General features: G+C 36.3%; 1 non-coding gene across 1 annotated transcript; it reads left to right on the top strand.

The window, feature by feature from the left end:
* The first annotated feature begins 260 nt into the window (after nt 1-260).
* Nucleotides 261-332, top strand: TRNAP-UGG. The gene has a single exon. It is a non-coding gene; the product is annotated as a tRNA-Pro (tRNA).
* Nucleotides 333-17588: the final 17256 nt, after the last annotated feature.

The following is a 17588-nucleotide window of genomic DNA, read 5'->3' as shown; positions in this document are numbered from 1 at the left end:
TGTGTAAACCTTGTCCCTACCTTATGATGGTAATATGAAAGTTGTTTCCGCTAGATACTCGGCTCAAATCCTAAAATTGGTGTTGAGAATTTTTCAAGCACTAAACATCAACTTTATATTCATGTTCAGACTCAACTTCAACTTTCAAAAACTTTTTTTTTCCAAGTTAACTCGAACCACTTATTAAGTAGTTTAAGTTGCAATAGTGAAGAACAAATGTTCTCTTGAAAACAGAAGAAAAAGAGCACTCAAACGTGTTAGGGCATTTGGTCTAGTGGTATGATTCTCGCTTTGGGTGCGAGAGGTCCCGAGTTCGATTCTCGGAATGCCCCATTTTGGTTGGATCCTCTTTTCTTTTTGCCTTCAAGGTCCGTTTTGGTCGGAATTTTGTCTTAAGTCAGTGGTCGATCGGAAATAGCTTCTCTATCTCATTTTTGAGGTAGTGGTATAAACTGTCTACACTTCCCCTCTCTAGACTCCACTTGAGGAAATATAATATGTTGTTATTGTTGTTTGTTAAAATGAATTACTTACGTCTTTTACACCTAACAACTGAATCTCATATTTTTGGTGCATCAAAAAATTTTGGAAAGGGAGAACAATAGAGCTAAAGAATTGTGACATAACTTCCTCAAATGACAAAACATACATTTTAGCATTGATGTTTTTCAATTTATAACACTAGTCAATCACTACTAACTACAACACTAGAGAACTCTATAATTGAGAAATAGATTTTCATTTACATAACCCTTTCTTCCACTTTATAGAGTCTATCTTTCTTTTATTTATTTATTTATTTATTTTAAAAAAGAGTCTATCTTTTACGTGCATATTAAAAAGAACGACGACAGTCCTCTTAATTGATCAACGTGAGTAGAGGAGGATTTAAGGGGTGCAATTATCTATCTATTCAAAGCGTCGCAAGCAAATAGTTTTTGAAAGACGCTTTCGCTAGATAATTGTTTTCCTCTTATTTACTCCTTTGGTGCTAAATATGTCTCTTTAGTTGGTGGTACATGCAAATCGCTTTAAATAATGAATTTCCCCACACCTAAAGGCTAGAGGTTAATGGTCGTAGAAGGAAGGAAAAGATTGGGCCAAAAAACCAGAGGCGAATCTAGGATTTGAAATCTATGGGTGCACCAGTACTGTTGTCAAAGACGTGCATAAACCCTAGAAGTAAGATTCAAAATGTGTTGAGCAGGTTCTAATTTCTAATACATACTTTCCCTTGTCAATGAGGTTTTCTGAGGAGACAAGCACTGAACAATTGATATTTCACTTTATCAAAAGAAATTATTTTTTTTGTTCATATATTTGTCATTCATGCTTATATTATTTAGTCTTGGACTAGACATATATTTATACCTTCTCTATCTTTATGTCTTTTTTCGTTAAATCTCACGCTTTATTTGTACTTTGTCCTTAAACACAATAGACCTTGAAGCTTTTTTATGCTTATTGTTTTTGATAATATTGTGGAGCTCCAATATTATCTTAAGACTTTAAAAAAACTTTCAGTGTCGATTAAGGAATATTATCATATTCAATTGGTCGCTAAAGACATGAACAATACTGAAAAAATAAATATATAGAACAAATAAGAGTTGTAAGTTAATAACTTTACTTTCTTATAATATGAAGTTTCCTTTTAACAATTTTAAACAGTTAGTTGTGGTAGCTCAATGGTCAAGGAGGGTTTCTCTTACGGACTAGTTGCGAGTTCAAATCCCCATTCTAGCAATTTTGTTGTTATAAATCTAGTAATAAGCCTTTAAATTTGAAGTATTCAAAATAAAAACAAAGGTGTTGTGCGACCTGGGGATCAATCCCTAGTCGCATGGACGGATCAGAAGGGTTTCCTTCAACCAACGCATCAAGGTGCACCATCATTCATTTTAGGGTACACTATTAGTTATATCTCAATTTCTCAAGGTATATACACATATATATACATAATTTTTTTCGAAGTTAACGGGTGCACGTGCACCTCCACCTATACATGTGGGTCTGCCCCTGCAAAAAAAGTATGGCTCCTCTACAAGGACCAAAGCCCACCGTCCATTTTAGCTAATAATGGGCTTAAAAAGCTTTATTATGAAAGGAAAGGGGCTTCTTATATTTGTACAAGTGAGGTACCAAAAAAAAGTCAATAAAATGGTTGTATGTAGATGTAGGGATGTTCATGGGTCGGTTTGGGTCCGTTATTGGTCAAAATCATAATCAAACCAACTTAATCGATTTTAAAATTTCTAAAATCAAATCAAACCAAACAAAAAAATAACCGTCGGTTTGGTTCTTGTCGGTTTAGTTCGGTTTGGTTCGATTTTTTCAGTTTATAACTTTAGCTAATGATAAAATTTGAAAAATTTTAAAAAACAAATCCAATCTAACATATGAGATGTCAACCAAGTGTTATATCTCAACCTTGAAAGTAATATCTCAACTGAATGTTATACTTCGGCAAAGCCATGAACAACACCATATGAATGCTTCTAAAAAAATACTTAAAAACTATATTTAACAGAATGATATAATAACTCTTGCTCAACAAGAAAAAGAAGGTTAAAATTAGTGATTGTAGAAGGTTAAAATTAGTGATTGTGTATAGTCTAATGAATCTTAGCTTAAATTTCAATATATCTTGTGTCAAAGTGCGAAATTCATTTAGACTCTCATAAGGTACTGTCAACTGGATGGAGACATATGACTGAATGTGTTACGACTAAAATTAAATCATGATTAAAATATAAAATGAAATAAATATTTATATTGTATTTATGAATAATATATAAATAATTATAATATATATATGTGTGTGTGTGTTCGGTTTGGTTATTTTGTCGATTATTTTACTGTAAAATCAAACCTAATCAAATATTAAATTTTTTAATCGGTTTGATTTGGATCGCGATTCGATTTGGTTAATATATATATATATATATATATATATATATATATATATATATATATATTGGATAATTATGTGTATATAATGTATAATTATGCAATCATATACACTATTTCTCAAGTTTTTAATAGTGAAAATATTTTAGAACTTTCATTAAACTTTTCAAAATTTTGGATAAACAAATATAGTAATTTACAACAAGATCTAAAATAATGTATTTCAATATATGGCTAACATCTTCTATACTTAAATTCACCGATAACAATATAAATAAATATTATTAAATGATGTTTGTCAGAGTTAAAGTTTTGTCTTATAAGTGTACTCCACTACAAAAAATAAGTTACAAAAAGAAGTAAAAATCAGTTGAGAGAACTATGTTATTACATAAGTATCGATGTTTTGTTTGACATGATCTTGATAGTATGTCTCTCTCGATTACGCCAATCACGATTTCGTTTGGAATGTAACCAAGTGCTAAAATGATAAAAGGACGATTAACTGAGCTAAATTTATATGAATGTGTTGTGGGGACTCTCTTAAAGTTGACTGAACAAAGAGGTGCACTTCGGTTGAAATAAATAAAGATCCACCTTTTTTTATTGTAATAGTGTTGATTGAGTTATTTTGAGTAAAGAATTTTGAGCTAATAGATATTTTGTCTAATTTTTCCAAAGAAAAATATCTTCAATCTTTTTGAAGGTTCGATAGATTTGAAAAAAGATATTTTTTTATTCAATTTGTAAGTGTTCATACAAATTATTATTTCCTATCAATAAAGTTTATAATAAGAAAAGAAGTTTAAGTTTTACAATGTATAATCAATGTATACACTTATTTTGTATTGAGTATTCGTCCTATTTCCAGTGTTCAAATCAATTCAATTTTACGTATACTATTATTATTTGGTTATAGTTATTACTATATATTCTTACCATAATTAATTATTTAACCATAATAAAAATATTATTGAAGTATATATTGAGTGCCATAGTTTTCTTTTAAAAATAAAAATAAAAATAAAATCATGGTGTAACTAATCCTCCATTAACTACATTTTCCCACTTCTGAAATAGATGTCTTTCTTTTCAAAATGTATACGTGTAGAATATAAGACTTGCAAGTTAGTCAATTAATTTAGGAGTCAATTAATGATCCAAAGTGAATCTTTTTCTAAAATGAAGATATCCACACTAATGCCATTATCCTCTACCTAACAACAATATCAATAAGCTACTAGTAGTAGTTAGGGGTGGACATGATATGATATATGTCAAATTATTATATTGAATTAAAATTTTTAATATCGTAATTTTGGTAGTATGGTATAAATTTCAATTTTTTTGATATATGATGAGGTATTCGATATTTATAAATGACATACCGAATATTATACTGAAGTGTATAGTTATTGTAGACACGTAAAATTTATTGGGTCAAATTTATATAATATTTGGATTTGACCCATGTTTTTCTTGGGTCTAAAATTATTTTGGCTATAAAAATAATAAGTCCATTTTATTCCTCATCAAAAACTTCAAGGTCCATCTCACTTTGAGGCCCAAACTTATGTCTTGTGTCAAGTGACATGACATCTCAGTCAAATTAAAGATCAATGATGCAAGGCCACACAATCAAATGATGTGGCAATCCAAGTTAAGTTCAAGAGCCAATAAAATATCGTCAAGTGTCCCAAATGACATATTTTTGGCCAATCACAAACAACTTATCACATGACATTTGTGATAAGCTTGAAAACTGAATGGACCAATCAGAATGAGGCAGAAGAAGTTATTTACACTTGGACTGCCTATCCCCTACAACTATAAATAGGAGGGTTACACAATTTTCTGAGGTCATTCTGCAAGCATTGGAGGAAGCTTAAATGTGTAACCCTCAGAGAAAGCTTACCTCAGAAAATTGTGTAACCCTCTTATTTATAGTTGTAGGGGTAGGCAGTTTAAATGTAAATAACCTCTTCTGCCTCATTCTGATTGGTGAATTCAGTTTTCAAGCTTATCACAAATGTTATGTGACAAGGTTGCTTGTGATTGGCCAAAAACATGTCATTTGGGACACTTGGCGATGTTTCATTGACTCTTGAACTTGACTTGGATTGCTACATCATTTGAGTATGTGGTCTTGCTTCATTGGTCTTTAATTTGACTAGGATGCCACATCACTTGACACGTGGCATAAGTTTGAGCCTCAAGGTGAGATGGACCTTAAAGTCCTTGATGAGGAATAAAATGGATTTATTATTTTAATAGCCCAAAATAATTTTAGGCTTACTAAAATATGGGTCAAATTCAATTTTTATATGAATTTGACCCAATAAATTTACGTGTCTACAAATTCCCCCCACTTCAAAGCTCGTCAAGGTGTTTGGTTTGTCAAACCTGTTAGAGACGAGATTTGAAGTATTTGTGGAGCCCTTTTTTTTTGCAAGACTTGAGCACTTTGTCGAAATTCGACTCCTCGAAGTCATCATAATCCGGGTAGAATAACGTGAATCCCTTCCTTAGGAGTGTAAAATTTTGTTTAAAACTAAATATATCCAAACTTTGTAGGATTTGGGTATTAGTCTTATATCGAAGTTTAATAGATTAAATAATGACGTCATCCCACTTCAAAAAAGATTAGAAATTTAACTTATTTTGGACACTTGGATGTCCCATTTCTTCTTGAAGACAACTAGTTCAACAAATTTCTTTTTGAAATCAAATTGGGGTTTTTCAAAGTCTATAAAAGGACATCACCGCCCCATTGAATCATTGTAATTCAGCATGAGCAGAAATTCAACTCTCGTTCTTCTCTTCTTTTTGATTTTTTTCACAATTGAGCTTTCGGGCACTTTGGGATATCTGTGGAAGAAACTTCATAATGAATCGTGGAGGTGTCCGAATCACGAACAGCTTGTAGTGTTGGAAACTAGATTCGCGAGGCTACGTTCTACGCTAAAACCATGCTCAATTTATCTCCAGATCTGTCCAGGTATCGTTTCAAAATCAGACCTTCAGTTCTGTTTCGTCACTTTTTACTTGTTTTTTGCAGTCTCATGAAAACTCTCATATCTTGACTTAGGAACATCAAAATCAGGAGCCATTTTCTATGTTGGAAACTAGACTCGTAGATCTACGTCTCGTGTGGAAATTAGCATCAAATTAAATCAAATCGTCCCAGATATTGCTCCAAAAATGGCCTTCTAATCTTAGTTCGCTAGTTATTTCAACTTTGCGCAGTGTCACGATAAGTTTCATATCTCGATGTGGAAGTATCGAAATCAGGTGTAATTTTTTGCATTGGAAAGTGGACTTGTAGAGATACGTTTCACGTGGCAACCATAATCAGATTGCATCCGAATCATCCCAGATATCGCTCCAAACACGGCCTTCTAATATTGGTTCGCTAGTAATTTCAGCTTTGCGCAGCGTCACGATAAATTCTGTATCTCGACGTAGAAGTAGCGTAATCATGTATCCTTTTTTGCATTGGAAAGTAGATTCGTAGATCTACGTCCCACATTAAAACCACCATCATAAAACTTCTATATTTTTTTAAGGTACTTTTTCAAAGTTGCAGCTTAAATCTTGTGACACTCTATTTCTCATCAGATTTGGATACTTCATGAATTTCATCTTCTACTTCAAGTTTTGGGCCGTATCACTTGTGTAATATGTTGAAGGCCGGAATCCAGCAATATTCAATGTATTATAAGTCTTTTAATGTTGAGAATATGATACGAGACCAAGTTCACAACACAAGAAACAAACAATACAACAAGAACAACAAGATGAACAACAAGTGCTAGTGAATCGAAATAGGCCACACACGGATTCACTAGTCTTCAAGAGTCACGTTTTTAGAATAAGAAGATGATATTAACAACAAGAACAAACAAGTCAATAATAATGCTAGTGAGTCGAAAGAGCCTCACACGGCTTCACTAGACTTTAAGATTCCAACAACACAAGATTAACAAGATTACAAGAGGGATAGTAACTTGACACACAATATTCAATGATCTAAGAACCCTAAAAAGAGAAAGGACCCTAAGATTAATGAATATTAATACTAAGCTCTTACTTGGGCCTAGAGGAACTCAAAGAACCCAAGACCCTAGTTTCTAGACAAGAGACAACACTAGTATCACTCTACTAGTGAGTTTTTGGAATTGGGGCTTCTCCAATGGAAGAGAGAAGTTCCAAAATATTACAAAGTGTTTGTTGTCTTCCAAAATATGAATGAACTAACTCCAAAATAACCCTAACACTATCTATTTATATTATTCCACAAAGGGAGATAACAAATGACCATCCTACCCTTGCCAAGGGGTGGCCTTAGAGTGTAAGTTTATTACACTTCAAGGCTCCTCTTCACACTTAAAAATATTTAATCCATTGGAAGGATCAAGTACCAACTCACACACGGCCATTTGCATGAACATAGCTATGAGTTTTTGTAACTCCCGAGTTTGGCTACGTGTGAATAGTCATGAACTTGTTGGACAACTTGTAGAACTTGTTGGACAGCCTAGTACACCCGTATCATCCTCTCCATCTTGAGAGGAATTCGACCTCAAATTCAATATTTGGTCATCCTCAATCGCATCCACTAGAGAAAGATCACACACGTTGAAAGTGTTGTGCACTTGGTATTCCAGGGGAAGGTCAATCTTGTAGGCATTATCATTGATTCTTTCAAGTACTTGGAATAGACCGTCACCCCTTGGCATCAATTTGGTCTTCCTTTGAGATGGAAACCGATCCTTCCTAAGGTGCATCCACACCCAATCTCCCGGTTTAAAAATGAATTTCTCTCTTTGTTTGTTTGCCCGCTTTGCAATCTCATGATTTTTCTTCTCAAGTTAAAGCCGCACCTTCTCATGCAACTTTTTCATAAAATCTGCCCGCTTTCTTCCATCTAGGCTAATCATAAGATCACTTGGCAAAGGATTTAAATCCAAAGGGGTAAGGGGGTTAAGGCCGTATACACACTCAAAGGGAGTCATTCCCGTACTTGAGTGTATGATACGATTATAGGCAAACTCAATTAATGGTAGGTGTTCCTCCCAAGAAGTCATTTTTTCCTTAATCATGGAACGTAGCATAACACCCAAAGTTCTATTTACTACTATCGTTTGGCCATCGGTTTGTGGGTGGAAAGAAGTGGAGAACAACAACTTGGTACCAAGACTACCCCACATGGACTTTCAAAAGTGACTTAGGAACTTAGAGTCCTTATCACTCACAATGGTCCTCGGAACACCATGTAACTTGAGAACATTATAAACAAATAAAGAGGCCACACTAGGTGCATTATCACATTTAAAGCATGGAATAAAGTGTGCCATCTTAGAAAACCGATCAACCACAACAAAGATACTATCCCGACCTCTTCTAGTCCTTGGCAACCCTAACACAAAATCCATAGATATATCAAGCCAAAGAAGTAAAGGGGTGGGTAGCGGGGTGTACAACCCATGAGGTTGGAGCCAAGATTTGGCTCCTTTGCAATCAACACATTGGCCACAAATCCTAGACAGATCCTTGTGCATTTTTGGCTAGTAAAATTGCTCCTCCAATATTCCAAGGGTCTTTTCGACTCCAAAGTGACCCATTAGACCGCAATTGTGTGCTTCTCTCACAAATAACTCTCTCTAAGAGCTAGAGGGTACACAAAATTGCCTATCTTTAAACAAGTAACCGTCAAACTTGGCATAGGGATTTGAAACCCTAGCCGAATCCCACTTGTCCCTACCCCATTCTTCGCATTCCCTATAGATAGGAGCAAAGTGAGACAAAGAATCGGCAGCCACATCAATTTTGAAGACAAAGTATACACAAGAACGTGTTTTCGAGACAAAGTATCGGCAACCACATTGTCCTTACCCTTTTTGTAATGAATAACATAAGGGAAAGTTTCAAGAAACTTAATCCACTTGGCATGCCATTTGTTAAGCTTATCTTGTGCCCGAAGATGCTTCAAAGACTCATGGTCCGTTTGGATCACGAATTATTTAGGCCATAAATAATGTTGCCAAGTGGCCAAGGCTCTAATTAAGGCATACAACTCTAAATCGTACGTAGAGTAGTTTAGAGTTGCTTCTTTGAGCTTTTCGCTAAATTAGGCAATAGACTTCAATTCTTGCATTAAAACCGCGCCTATACCAATTTTCCTAGCATTACATTTAACCTCAAAAGTCTTGTCAAAATTTGGCAATTGTAACAAAGGACCGAGATGAGCATAGCTTTCAAGTCCTTGAAGGCCTTAGCTTGTTCATCTCCCCACTTGAAAGGCCGATCCTTTTTAATCACTTCGGTCAAGAGGGAGGCAATGGTGCTAAATCCTTTGACAAAACGTCTATAAAAACTAGACAACCCGTGGAAGTTTCTCACTTCACCTATGGTTTTAGGAGTTGGACAATTTTTGATAGCGTCAATCTTAGATTCATCTACTTCGAACCCTCTTGAGCTCACCACAAAACCGAGAAATACAACTTCTTGGACACCAAAAGAACATTTTTCTAAATTAGCATATAACTTCTCCTTTCGGAGGACATCAAACACATATTGTAAATATTTTACATGCTCATCTAAGGACCTACTATACACTAACACATCATCAAAGTAGACAACAATTAACTTTCTGATAAAAGGTTTCATCACATGATTCATTAGCCTCATGAAAGTACTTGGAGCATTTGTTAGGCCAAATGGCATAACCATCCATTCATAAAGACCGAATTTGGTCTTGAAGACAGTTTTCCATTCATCACCCGGTTGCATACGAATTTGGTGATAGACACTCCTCAAATCAATTTTAGAAAACAAACACGAACCACTCAATTCATCAAGCATATCATCTAGCCTAGAAATAGGGTGACAATATTTTATCGTTATCTTGTTAATGGCTCGGCAATCAATGCACATATGCCAAGTCCCGTCTTTCTTGGGAACTAGTAGCACCGGGACCATGCAAGGGCTCATACTCTCCTTGATATACCCTTTGTTGATGAGTTCCTCAACTTGGCATTGCAATTCCTTGGTATCCGTCTGGTTGCTCCTATAAGCCAGTTTGTTGGGCAATTATGATCCCGATATAAAATTTATTTGGTGCTCAATTCCCCGAAGCGGGGGCATCCCTTATGGAAGTTATTTGGGAAAAACATCGTCATAATCCTGCAACACACAAGAAATAAAAGGAGAAATAGAAGAATTAGTGGGGTTAGTGTTAAAACAGTACGCCAAAAGAAGCATGGGTGTCTCCTCATCATGATCCACGAAGAGCTCCTTCTTTCTAACCAACATCACCATGTTTTCTTTTCCCTTTGATGTTGAGGCAGACCCGAATATCCCCACTACCCCACCTACGGGTTCCCCTTTTTTTCTCTATTTTTGGATTTCTTTCCTTTTTCTTTCAATTCTCTCATCCTTTGATGCAACTCGTTCACTTGTGAAGGCAAAAGTGGATAAAGTGTGACCTTTTATCCATCCTTCTTAAGTGTATATCGATTATACCTCCCATCATGTTTGGTAGACCTATCTTATTGCCAAGGTCTACCTAACAACAAGTGACACGCTTGTATTGGTATTACGTCACAAAGCACTTCGTCGTGGTAGTTTCCCACCTTAAACTGTATCACACATTGCCTCATGACTTTTAATTCGCCATATTCATTCAACCATTGCAACTTGTAAGGGATAGTATGAAGTGCAGTTGGCAATTTCAAGAAGTTCACCATAGCAACACTAACAACATTTTCACAACTACCACTATCTATCACCAAAGTACACACACTTCCCTTCACAAGGCATTTAGTATGGAATAGATTCTCCCATTGGCTAGGATCATCTATTGCCTTACTAATCATGGAACGCCTCACTACAAAGTTTGAAACCACGCACTCCTCTTCTTGTGGATAAGCATCCTTACAATCATCATCATCATCATTATATGGCTCACTTTCGAGTTCCTCTCCATCTTGAGGCTCGACCTTATTCTCTTCTTTTTCAAGACCCACTTCCTCACCAAGGTAATATAATATCCCTTTCCTTAGGATCACATTGCGTCGGTTTGGATATTCATTGGCTTTATATCCCCAACCTTGGCACTTGAAACATTGGAACCCTTTAGGATTAGGATACTTGTGAGCTTCTTATCGGTGAGGAAATTTAGGACTATTTTAGGATTGGGCAGCGGGTTGGTCCTTGTTTTTACGCCAACCCGAAGATGGTTGAACCATATCTTTTCTCCTCGGCCAACCTGAGGTTAATGGTCCCTTTGCCTTGAACGACGAACTCTCTTTAAGCTCCCTTTCAATCTCAAGAGCCGCTTGAAAAATTCCCTCAATGGTATCAAACTTGTGGAACGTCAAATGAATGGAGATATCTTTGTTCAACCCACACTTGAACCGAATGATGTCATGGCTATTTTGTTCTCCACGATGATCAAGCTTCAACATGAGTTGTTGAAACTTATCATAATCATCACACTTCGATTCCCTTGTCGTAAATCATACAACCTAGCAAGCAACTCATGATGATAACTTTTGGGAAGATATTTTTGCCTCATTACATACCTTAACCGAAACCATGGTGGTGGTTGTCCATCAATTAACACATTACCAAACCGTTTGACATATTCCCACCATGTGTTAGCATAGCCTTTAAAGTGAGTTATGGCATAACAACTCTTCTTCACTTGAAATATTTTATCACACGCCGACTCCCAAGCAAGATACACCTTGGGGTCACTTTCACCCTTAAATATAGGTAGGCTCAATTTGATGGTATTGATGCCTATGTCTCTCTCTTGGTGTCGGTTTTCCCTTTATCTATACCCTCAGTATTTTCTTGTATCCACACGTCCCCCTCTCATCTCTTCTTCCCTCATATAAATATCGTCAAAGGCTCCATACCCTTCATAATACTCTCAACCATATTCCTCAAAGTGGATGGAATGATTTTAGACGTTTGGAACTTAATTTGGAGGGATTGGATTTTGTGGAGGTGGTGGTCTTTGGTTTAGTAGAGTTTGGAAGGGAGGGTTCGGATTTTGTGGAGGCATTTGACATTTGAGTCCCTCTTGAAGAACTTGAAGAGTTTAAGAATGGGTTGGTCTATTGGAGTGTCGGTTTAGGGGGTTATGAGTGGTTTGTCTTGTGGCATTTAGTAGAGCTAGTGAAGGATTTGGCAATTGTAGCCATGTTTCGAGAGTAACGGTGGCGGAGAAATTTCTATCATGTCCACTTGATGAAACATGTCGAGGAGTAGAAGGACGAGAGTTCCTTTGACTCTCCACTTGTTCTTACCTCCCACTAATAGTTATCACTTCTCCCCTTATGGCTCCCACTTTCGTACTCAACCTTTCAAGAGCTCGGGTCATAGCCTCAAGAGTGACCATCATATTATCCATTTCATTAGAATCTACGGTTTGAGATGTGGTTCCCTCCATTTTCAAGGTATCACCTACACAAGCAACAAACAAGTTAGTTTAAACCCTCTTCTCACTCATACACTCTCAGATCACTCACACTCGAGCTCTACAAGTGTTGTAGATTGGCTAGTAACCCATGAATCCTTCAAGTTTGAGTATGCTCTTTTCCGGAGTAGATTCTTGTTTGAAACTCAAACAATTCTTGTCGGACTAGAGTCAAGGAGTTACAACGTATTCAAACGACAAAAAGCACATAAACAAATGATGACACGAGTACAAAGCTTCAAAGGACTAATTGACAACCTAGTAGAAATGTACTAGCTTGCTAATTAGTTCTCGAGTCAATTAGAAAAAACTAAGAATCAATAATTAAGAACTAGAATATCCAAATTGAGCTTAATTAATGACCTGAAAAGTGATTAAGGTGATGTGGCAGCATGAAATTGATCACGGGTCCATACATTTTGTTCAACAACTTGAAGCCTTAATCTTCACCATTTTGTAATGGATGACTTTGCTTTTGGAGGGAAAGTAAAGTCTTGTAACTTTTCAACTTTTTCCAACTCAAAAAGATGAGGCTTGACTTTACTAGTTCCACAAGACAAGGCTCCTTGTTTTAAGAAAAAGTGGTTGTTAAGTCAAGGAAGTGATGTTGGCAAGTCTTTTCACAAACAACTTTACAACTTTGTCTTACAATCCTTTTGGATCTATTTTAGTCTTTATAGTGGTCAAGATATGAGATGATGCGAAGATCAAAATGAACACCACAACAATACTTCAAGAACACAACCACAATTCACCCACAATAGCCCATTTTAAAGTCAAGCAACAACACACAAACTCAGCCTTCTTCAAGTTCATCATACTACCACTTCAAGTCCACAATAGCAATGTCAATATATTAAGCTCAACTTAGCTTTAGACACCTTTTGTGTTGATGAGAAAGAAATTAACACAAGAAACAAACTAGACAAATAAAAGAACATCTAGATATAAACACACAAACACCAATCTTGTCCAAGACAACAACACAACATAATTTTCCCGGCCAAGAACAAGATGGACAGATTTCTTTTTTTTTTTCTGAAATTTTCAGATTTCAGCAACCTTGTTTTTTTTTCTTTTTTTTTCTTTTGGTATTTTTCAACTACCAAACCCAAGATTGATTTTGTTGGAACAAAATCAACCACGAGGTTTGATACCAAATGATATTTGACCAAGTTCACAACATAAGAAACAAATAATACAATAAGAACAACAAGATGAACAACAAGTACTAGTGAATTGAAATAGGCCACACACGGCTTCACTAGTCTTCAAGAGTCACGTTTTTAGAATAAGAAGATGATATTAACAACAAGAAAAAGTAAGTCCATAATAATTCTAGTGAATCGAAAGAGCCTCACACGACTTCATTAAAGAATCCATTTGTTTTAAAGACGGCATTTTCAAAGGACTCCACATATGCATCCAAGCTTGCAGGCCAGGAGTGTTTGATTTGCAATTTAGGCTCGTGCATCGAGGAGCATTTTTACTTACAGTTTAGTCTCATACATCGAGGAGCATCTTGACTTGCAGTTTAGTCTCATCCATCGAGCAGCATCTTGACTTGCAGTTTAGGCTCGTGCATCAAGGAGCATCTTGACTTGCAGTTTAGGCTCGTGCATCGAGGAGCATCTTGACTTACAGTTTAGGACTATGTATTGAGGAGCATATTGACTTACAGTTAAGGCTTGTGCATCGAGAAGCATCTTGACTTGTAGTTTAGGCCCATGCATCGAGGAGCATCATGCAGTTTATGCTCGTGCCTTAAGGAGCGGCTTGAGGAAGAATTCTTGTAATGTAACTTTCCTCCCAACCCTTTGTAATGAAGTATTGTTGCACTTTAATTTGGTATTTACTTCCCCCATTGGTTAAAGTAGATATGCATTTGATCTTGGGTCGTCTTTTGAAAGCTGGAGTTTAGAAGCCCTTTGACATTTTTTTCTTTTGCGAGCGATCAATGTCCAAGTATCACCCTTCTTGCTATTGGAGAAGTCGTTTTGCATGGATTTGCTTGTTGTTTTTTTTAAGGCTGAAACCCCAATTGGGTCAAAGGTCCCAAATTTTAGCATGATAATGTCTCAACTTTTGGTGACTCCACAGAGCGCATGACTTGTTGAACTTTTGAAATTGAACCATTTTTATGATCCCGTTTGATGCTAACATGATTTGCATCAGCTGTATCGCCATCATCAATTATGATATTTCCCTCTTGCATTAATGTCATGATCTTTTCCTTCAGGATGAAGCATTTTGTGATGTGATGACCAACAATGTGGTAAAATTTATAGTACTTAGGATCGTCGACTTTGTTTGATTCTTCAGGTCGCTTTGACTTAGGAAATTCAATGACTTCTTTGGCTAGCAACTCATCTAGAATTCCAGGAATATCAGATTCGGAAAAAGGATATACCCTTGCTTGTAACTCTTTCAAGGTTGTTGATTTTCTGCTTCTTGCATTTGTTACTTTGGAGCTTTCTCTTTCAATTTTTGTCTTGTGGAGGCCTTCTTAGAACTCACCATTGTCTCCACAGATTCCCCAATTTGGTCCTCTGATGATTCGTTAAATTTTGTGATCGCTTTTCTAGGATAAAAAATTGGTGAAGCTAACTTGCAAGGCTTAACCCCATGTCATGAGCGCGCGTAGCTAATTCTTCAAAAGTTCGAGGCCTAATTCCTTAGAGGATATACACAAGGCCCCAATACATCCCTTGAATGCAAACTTCAACCACGGAAGTTTCAGAAAGTTGATCTTTGCAATCAAAGCTCAATGTTTGCCAATGTTTTATCTAGTCCACTACAGGCTCATCTTTACTTTGTCTTGTGTTTGTCAACTCTATCATGCTAACCGTACAACGGGTGCTGTAGAAATAATTTAGGAACTAACTTTTTAATTGCTCCCAATAATCAATTGATTCAGAGTTCAAGTCTATGTACCAATCAAAAGCGTTGCATTTCAAAGAGCGAACGAACTGCTTGACAACAAAATCACCATGTGTACCAGCACTGCTACAAGTCTCAACTGATACAAGTGCGACTATGAAGATCAATGTGTGTACAAGTGGAGCAAATTATCATCCTAGGAAGTTTAATTTTGAGACGTGAGAAGGATCAAAGACACACTAAAGCCACCCTATTTGCTCATTTATTACACTAGAGGGGTGCCCCCTTTTCATTAAGGGTCTTTTGGTCATTTCATCTTTTATGTAATAAGGAGACTATATATAGTTTAGTATTAGGAATTTTTATGACTTAGTTGATTATTATTGTAAGTATTGACATTTGAAACACCAAAGTCCTCTCTCTACTTGAGGCAAACCGAAACTTGTAACTAGGATAGCAATTCAAGGGTAGAATCTTTTGTAATTGCTTGTTCTTTAGAAACCTTGGCGCTTGAGTGGTGGAATCCTCTCTTGTGTCATCGTAAGAGTTAGGTGATCGTGTGTGGAGGTGTTAGGGGTCTTAGAGTTTTATGTACTCTTTGGTTACTATGATTTACACCACCTTTGCCGAACTATCTATCTCTTTACTTTTGTTTTCATCTTATAGTAGTTGTGTCTTGTCTTCTTGTAATAGTTGGTTGGTGTTATTGTAAGCTTATTGTTCATTACATTAATGTAGTGTTGTCGCTTTTTTGGTTTGGTTATACACGTTATTATCTCTCCATTTTTGAAGCATTCTCGAATTTTTTTTTCATTCTTGTGTTGTTATTCTTGGCCGAGACTTGGTTCCTTAGGCTCTCATTTTGTGGTGTGTTTTGTGACATTTTTGGGGGCTGTTTTCTGTCTTCTTGAGGTTGTAAGGTATCATCAACGAAATGAGCGATGTGTTGCCTTAGATTTCCCTTTTCATCAAATTGTTGAAACTTTGGCGGTTCATATCCAATTGGCATCGGTAAGCCCTCGACTCGCTTAGAATATGACTTTGAGTATCCCATGAAACTTTGTGATGGACTGCCATATTGTGTTTTGATAGTATTTGCAATCATATCTTGCAGTTGTTGAACTGTTAGAGTAGCAACCGAAGTAGACTGCTTCTCTTTTTTAGATTTAGTCTTGCTAGGTGACTTATCGATATCCTTATTTTGCAGAGTAAAGCCGAGTGGATAAGCAGAGCAGCGGATTAATTCTCCAGGGGTGAAGGACTCCAACTTGTTCATCAATTGAGCGATTTGAAAATCTATATCCTCTACAGATTTCTTCAGAACTTCAATACTTTGTTCCATTATTGTGAACTTCTCATCCATATATATCAGTTGTGTCAGCTATCAAGGCGTTGACCTTTGTTGAAGTTGGTGAATTAGTCGAATCTTCAAATTCACTATAATTTACTCTAGTCTAAGAGAATTCATCACATAGCAAGGATGTCAAATTTCCCCCGGGAGTTGCAGCTTTAGTCGTCATATGAGATTTGCTCTTTTTTGCCTTCTCCAAAGAAGTGAAGTATTCAGATCCGTCCCAACCACTGGTCTTAAATTTGCACCGAGTGAGGGGACCAATAAGGCTGAGCTCATCAGATGTGGCAGTAGCGGAGTTCTTGCATGAGACATCTTTCATATTTTTTTACGTCCATAGCAGTAGTTGAATTTGATTTCCAAGAAGAAGAGATGGAGAGCAGAACTGGTTCCACTGCGCGTGCCAAAATTTGTTTGCCAAAAATTTTTGTAGTGCTGAAAATTAACCACAAGCAAAAATAAAATAAACAAAATGAATAATTTTATATAAATGAATTTTGTGGGTACAATTCTATTATTCTCTCGATTCTTCTCTCCTAAGCTTTTTCGTAGTTCGAGGGCCTTTTGTAGCGTAATTCTAGAACTTTAGGATGATTCAAGCCTCCTAGAAATGCGTTTGGATCTCCAGGAATTGTCGAACAACACTTCGTCTCGTCGAGTTGATCTCCGGGCAAAACTCCGTTAGTCAATTCTTTGAAGAGTTGTGTAGTCAATGCAGAAGCTTCCTCCAATACTTGCAGAATACCCTTAGAAAATTGTGTAACCCTCCTATTTATAGTTGTACGGGGTAGGCAGTTCAAGTGTAAATAACCTCTTCTGCCTCATTCTGATTGGTCCATTTAATTTTCAAGCTTATCACAAATGTTACGTGACAAGGTTGCTTGTGATTAGCCAAAAACATGTCATTTGGGACACTTGGCGATGTTTCATTGACTCTTGAACTTGACTTGGATTGCTACA

Source organism: Capsicum annuum, chromosome 6, assembly GCF_002878395.1.
Source record: "Capsicum annuum cultivar UCD-10X-F1 chromosome 6, UCD10Xv1.1, whole genome shotgun sequence".
NCBI classification, from domain to species: Eukaryota; Viridiplantae; Streptophyta; class Magnoliopsida; order Solanales; family Solanaceae; genus Capsicum; species Capsicum annuum.
This window is presented reverse-complemented; position numbering and strand designations above follow the sequence as displayed.